This window comes from Priapulus caudatus, unplaced genomic scaffold (genome assembly GCF_000485595.1).
Source record: "Priapulus caudatus unplaced genomic scaffold, Priapulus_caudatus-5.0.1 Scaffold277, whole genome shotgun sequence".
Classification (NCBI taxonomy): Eukaryota; Metazoa; Priapulida; class Priapulimorpha; order Priapulimorphida; family Priapulidae; genus Priapulus; species Priapulus caudatus.
The window spans coordinates 57290-63936 of record NW_014577338.1 but is presented as its reverse complement, the minus strand read 5'-3'; the positions used below and the strand labels follow the sequence as shown (position 1 = coordinate 63936).

The following is a 6647-nucleotide window of genomic DNA, read 5'->3' as shown; positions in this document are numbered from 1 at the left end:
CGAGCTCACAGTAGGTATATCTATGCATTTTGCTGTGGGAACATGCCGTTGTAGCTGCCCTAAGCTTATCTACCACCAGCTGACCTAATGTGATTGCTATTCATAAATACGACGCATGAATGTTATACAAACGGAACAAAATATTGAAATTAGGCGAAAACATTGCGCACTTGTCAGCGCCATTGTAACACTTATGTTTAAGCGATTTGTTCTCCCCAGAATTGCTACTATTTTTTCGTTATTCGCTATCGTTGCGTACATGGCTAGATAAGCTTATTACGTGCAGCTAGCATGCGAACATTTATTTATCACTTTGTGCACGCTGCCCAAAGCGCATCCACAGACCAGTGATCAAAGTACACAGTGACACAGTGCACCGACACATACACACGTCACTCACGCACCTTACGCGATCACGTAATAACCCCACGCACCCGGGCATGCATACGCACACACATACACTCTCTCACACACACACACACACACACACACACACACGCACGCACGCACACACACACACACACACTCTCTCACACACACACACACACACACACACACACGCACGCACGCACGCACGCACACACACACACACACACACGAGTAAAACGCACGCCAAGTCAGGGTTCTCCAAGGGCACTTATAGCCTGGCGGCCCACCAGGCTATCGTCGAGCCCCGCCATCCTAAAATGCACCCGCCACGCTAAATATAATAGCCGTCATCACAAGAAGTTCAAACAATTAATACACGTTGGTCTCGATGCTACGGGTACGGCAGTCCCACACACAAGTACAACCTGTCACCTTATCCCTATCCCTATCCCTATCCCTAACCCTAACACTAACTATAAACCGACTCGGCTATCTTATATACGCATGTTATAGTACCAAAATTAATCTATGGTGTATAACCTTTTGCTTTAAATATTTTGCATCTGAACTGACAATCAATCCCAACCAACTGGTGTAGGCTAGCTGGCACAATAATGTTCATTTTCATACTTCAAATCCGAGTGTTTTCTAGCTCATCAAGAAATCTTAATCGTGAATTAAATCGTGAATTAATTTCCAACGGCATTATTACGGGGCAGGTAACCCAGTCTAACACGAGGTAGAGTAGACTGGTACACTTACCGACCACTCCTGCCATTGTGAATGGTGACAATTTTTTTTATATTTATTTATGAGAGGTGAACTCGATTTGGAACCAGCAAACCAGCAAGTTCACCCCTCCATTTTGGTATTTTTATTCCATTAATTATTTTGAATTTTCCGATGGCTTTGCCCATGCAAAACAAACATTTTCACCCCACATGCAGTGCTTCAAATTTACACACAGAGTGTCCCAGATTGCATCTCAGAGCTTCTACAATTCAGAAAATTTCCGGGGGGCATGCACCCGGACCCCCTAGCAGTGAGTAGCACCCCCATGCTATAATTTAAAGCTTGGAGAACCCTGCAAGTCATGGGCAACGCTGACTGAGCAGCGTCAGTATAAAGTCAGTGCGTTTGCCGTAGAGCATTACCGGATGCATTTTGAATAATTACTCGCACCGCGCAACGCTAAGCCGCTACACATATTCTCACCGATAGACACGATCAGATTATCTCGCCGATTCGAAAGCCGCCTCGGACGTAAGTACGTTGAACTCCTCGCGCGAATTGCTTAAAACATCATTAAATTCGCCGCCGCTTACCCGATATGTTTTCTAGTTCTTCCTAATGTCGCAACAGCGAGCGAGTATTTTAAAGGAATTAATGCCCAAGGAGGGCACTTAGGCTCTACTTGGTCAGAGTGCTGCTCGGCTATATAGCTAGCTCTTTATAAAGGTCAACACTCAACATTGCAAGGCAGTATGAAGCCATACATAAACGGTAATTTTCCTCTCGGCGCGACCACACGCCGCTGGGAGAAGTTGGCCACACGCCGCGACTCCATTTACTGCCGTCAATTTTGAATAATTACGCGGCAATTTAGGAAAACAAATTGTTTTCCACACTTAATGGTAAGCGACATCAAGGATGTCAACGTAAATTTTTCTCAACGGTATTTTAAGCAACCGCGGGGTTTGCAACGCAAACTTGATGGTCCCTTTTTTCGCGGACTGGTCGCTGCTGATCGAATTTGGAGAGAGCGCAGCGTAAATCATAACACAAATTACAAAGTTCGTTAGCCATGTATATCTTTAGTGGCGAGATTAAAGAGATAAGAGAGGGAACGATATAGAGATAGGGAGAGAGGGAAAGGGAGGCAGTAACCAGCTTCGGGAAGAGAAGCTAGTTGGTCACGTGAGCGGATATACGCGCCACGGCAGTGCACACCTGAGTTTAGGTGCGATTAAGCTTGAACAGTTAGCATGTTTGGACGTGTCTTATTGGAATAAAGAGAAAATGACTAGATATTCAGTATATTTTTCTTGCGTTAATATCTTAAACATGCATGTGAAGTCAAATCGTAGGGCGACCTGAGCAGGGCTTAACAGTTAGTGTCTTAAGCATGTACAACAAGCATGTTAAGTAATACACGTGAGTAATAACAATAATAATTATGTCACTAACAGCATCTTGCAATACATCCCGGCAGCGTGATGCGCGTGGATAGTGTCGTGGACTCTACCCTCTACTATAATGTACGGTGATATTCAGTACATTTGTACAGGTAGAGGCGTTACGCAACTTGCTGACTGTACGTTGGCAACAAGACGTCTTATGTTTCATTCAGCCGGCGTTCAGCCGTAATACGATTACGAGCCCGGTAGAAAGTCTTGACGATAGTTTGATTCTAAAGCGAAATTTTTTCGGGCGTCATGTTCAACCATCTGTCTTCACCTCTACGTCTGGTACACGCGTCGGGTAACGTCGGCTCCCGCGACGCTGCGTCTAGCCGCAAACTACACCGACGCACGGATCTTATAAGTAAACTAAGTGCACTTAACTGTGAAGCGCTGAGCAACCTTGTAAAAGTCAGCGGGTAATTTAATTATTGACAATAGGATCGGCGCGTGTGTGGAAGTGACGTAACAAGCTTCACGGCTACAGGGATAGAAGAAGCATTGGGCGGGCGCGTTGATTACAGGGGCGCTTTTTGCTTGGTCCGGAAATGCCGCCTCGTTACCACCTTGCGAGCGTATACGCCCGCGGATTACCAGACTATGCGTTCAGCACGACTTTGTGCAATTAGCGAGCGAGAGCGGCAGCAGAAGTCTGAGAGAATGAAAGAGAGAGAGAGAGAGAGAGAGAGAGGTGCAGCGGCGAGCGAGGACTACACCGGGCAAACCGCCACACGCGCATGCGCCAATTACACGAGACTCAGTACATCCCGTAGCTCCGGTGATGATTTTTATTGCGCGTGGGAAAACGTTTCGTTGTCGTTTTCCCTATTTGGTAATAACATCGAACACAATTATCCCAATATAAACTCATTTATTCCACCTCGCGCTCCAGCCACTGTGGCGTCTCTCTTTCTTCGTCCTTCCTACAGCGGAATATGCGCAATGGGGCGAGGAGCGTAAGGTAGAGAGGAAGCGAGAGGCCGAGGGAGAGGCGAGAGCAGATACAGGGTGCGAGAGAAAAAAGCGAAGATAGAGAGGTATATATATATAGAGAGAGAAATAGATAGAGAGAGAAAGGATCGAGAGAGAGAGAGAGGCGAGAGAAAGAGAGAGGGGGGAGAGAGAGGAGGAGAGGAGGGGAGGAGAGAAGAGGTAGGAGAGAGAGAGACGAGAGAGAGAGAGAGAGAGAGAGAGAGGAGGGGGGGAGAGAGAGGAGATAGAAAGAGAGAGGAGAGGTAGAGAGAACTGGTTATAGAGTCTATAACGATTCGACTTGCTTCCCGCATCCGCACAACACCGTCGACCGCATGCAGACGCCGCGGCGCCTCGTTAGCTTCGGCTGCTCCCTGATTGACACGCGCGCGCTGTCCGCATCCCGCCGGGTAGACACGTCGCATTCAATATTTAGCGAGGCCGACTTAATCAGTGCATAGTATTACCCGAATAATATACGCGCGGCGCAGTGCACTGGCGCTCCTCCGGCGATTAAATTGTTCTGTTAGCGATACGGCATGACGGTTTTCATCGGATAATTGAGGAAGACGCAGAGCATCGACATATTACCTCACACAGCAGTGTTTCAGTAACACGATCTGGTTTATACCAGGATGAAATAGTGTGTAGTAATACTAGTAAATGATAATAGTAATAGCAGTAATATACGTGCGGAGCCACAGGAAGTGAGTGACGCACTATAAGTTATATAGCAGATAACCACATCTTTTAGGTAGAATTGTGCCAGTTAGGCTGTTTGACTGAAACATTGTCAGATTATCATCTATCAGAAAATGAAAGTATTACACGTGAGCAAAGGTCGTGAAGTTCGTGAGCGCCTGTTCAGATGCTGGAACACAACATGGAGTTCACAGTGGGTAGTAGTCCAGAACACGCATTATATATGCCACGGAACTATACCTACGTTTCGCAATCGCGTTTACGTGCACGCGTGTTTGTGCTCGAAGTGACTATATAATGGAATATATATGTTTGTTCGTTAGAGGTGCTGGGATATAAAATACGGAGACGTAGTGCATCTGCGTATATTTGCAAACACATTTATTTTCATCATTGCGCAGTAGTAGTGTATCGACTATACGGGTGATCTGCTGCAATATTATGACGTTTGCATTAACGCTGATAACTAAATTAATCGATCGCAACGCAGCGAGAAATTCGTGGGCGTCAAATGTTCGTCAGGTATTCCATCTGCTGTGAATGGTGGCATGGACGATCTTACGAGGAAGAGACGGGGCGGGGAGGGAGGATTTCAGAGAGCGATAAAAACACGTAGCGCGCAGGAGTCCTATTATGCGTGATTGCTCAGGAAATGCGTACTGTAGGGACGTAGCTTGTATGTTATAATTTATAGTAGAAATAACCAAGAAGACATATAGAATTTGTGTTCACTTAAAGAAATATATTGTTTACAACCATAACAGTCGCCATCTCGTCGTCACGTCCTGTTCATTTCACCCGTCTCGTTCAAATGCTCCCCCGTCCCTTATATATAGACCCCGCATCCAATCACGGCCCAGTTCCACTCTACCCCAGCCAATCACACACACCAACACTGTCGTATTTGAATTATTACGCGCGAAATGTACAGATGGCCAGCATCTGTACAAGTCTCAACCTAAAGTCCGTAACCTATCTGCCTAGTACCCAACCTAACTATTTCTAACCTATGTGCTAAACGCCCAACCCTGCTCTATGTACAACCAAACTATCTACGATTACTAATTCAATGTAACATCTGTACAACATGTGTAAAAGAAACGTTACATTTATCTCCCCCTTCATCAAAACGATGAACCCATCATCGATTCAGCGCCCCGCGGATTCTAAATTCCTCTTTAACTAACTCCCCAAGCCCCCATATTTCTAACACACACACACACACCCACACACACACACACACACACACACACACACACACACACACACACACACACACACACACACACACACACACACACACACACACACACACACACACACACACGTAATTCAAATTTTGAGAGATTTCATTATAAGAGCTAGATGTCGGGTCCATGGGGCCATCGGCGGGATATCGTAGCAGGAGCGCTGTCAGGCGCGACAGGCGCCGGGCAGTTTTAATCAACGCTGTAATCGTGTGTAAGTTCGTGTTCGCACGACATGATCGGTCCTAGGACTCACGTCGGGGTACAAGAGTCGAAACGTTATTGAACCGGCATTTCTTGTACGCAATCAAACCAAAGGGTTACGTTTAGCTAACGATGTCGGTATATGGTTAGGAAACATCATCATTGTAACATGTTTTGATTACAAATTTCCTTTCAATCAGGTCGTTACACTAATCCCACGCGAGTGCTGGCGTGGGAGTTGTTCACACTTACCGGGAAATGAGGAGGGTTAGTAAGACCTACGAATTGCTTTGAGAGAGCAAGCGAGCTCTAGCGTTAAAGCACAGCCGATTGTGGTATTGTTCGCATGAGTGGCACATGCGGGTGTCCTGAAATTGTTAGATCCTGTTATAGGGAGACGACAGTTACATCTTAGGAGGCAACGGGAACGTGTGTGTTATTGTGTTATTGTATGTGTTGTTGTATTGTATTTCATTGTGTTATTGTATGGTTGTTGTATTGTATTTCAGGTATGCAGTATGTATTATGTATTTATGGAATATTTTGAGTTTTGGGGGATGTATTTCAGGTTATGCAGTGCTGTATTTATTGAGTTGTTGTGTTGGCATTGGGTTGGTGTAGTTTGTGAATTGTTTTCTCTCTTTCAGGTTTCGTTCCAGGGTTTTTAAGGAATTGTATTTATTGCACATTGAGATGGTTTACTTGGCAATTCGTGTCAAGTATGGTGTTATATCATTGTGGTCAGTGAGATTTTTGTTGGCGGCAGTGTGAAGCCATAGCGTTGGGATACCATGGTGGCTGGCTTTGTACATAGGTAATAGGTTGTGTTAAAATTGTGTACAGTTATTATGTGGGAGGGGGGATGTGTTCAATGAAGCAGTTTTGTAGACGGTATGATGGACAAAGACGGAATTTATTTATTGTTGGCTCTATTTCGTCAGGAACAGGTGTGTGTGTGTGTGGTGTTTTGGTG

The 6647-nt window shown here is 45.5% G+C and overlaps 1 long non-coding RNA gene across 1 annotated transcript in view; it reads left to right on the top strand.

The window, feature by feature from the left end:
- The first annotated feature begins 5041 nt into the window (after positions 1-5041).
- LOC106808436 overlaps positions 5042-6647 on the top strand; it is a 16944-nt gene continuing 15338 nt past the window's right edge. Inside the window, exons 1-2 of the long non-coding RNA XR_001393775.1 lie at positions 5042-5123; positions 6296-6298. This is a non-coding gene — a long non-coding RNA (uncharacterized LOC106808436). The remainder of the gene's footprint in view (positions 5124-6295; positions 6299-6647) is intronic.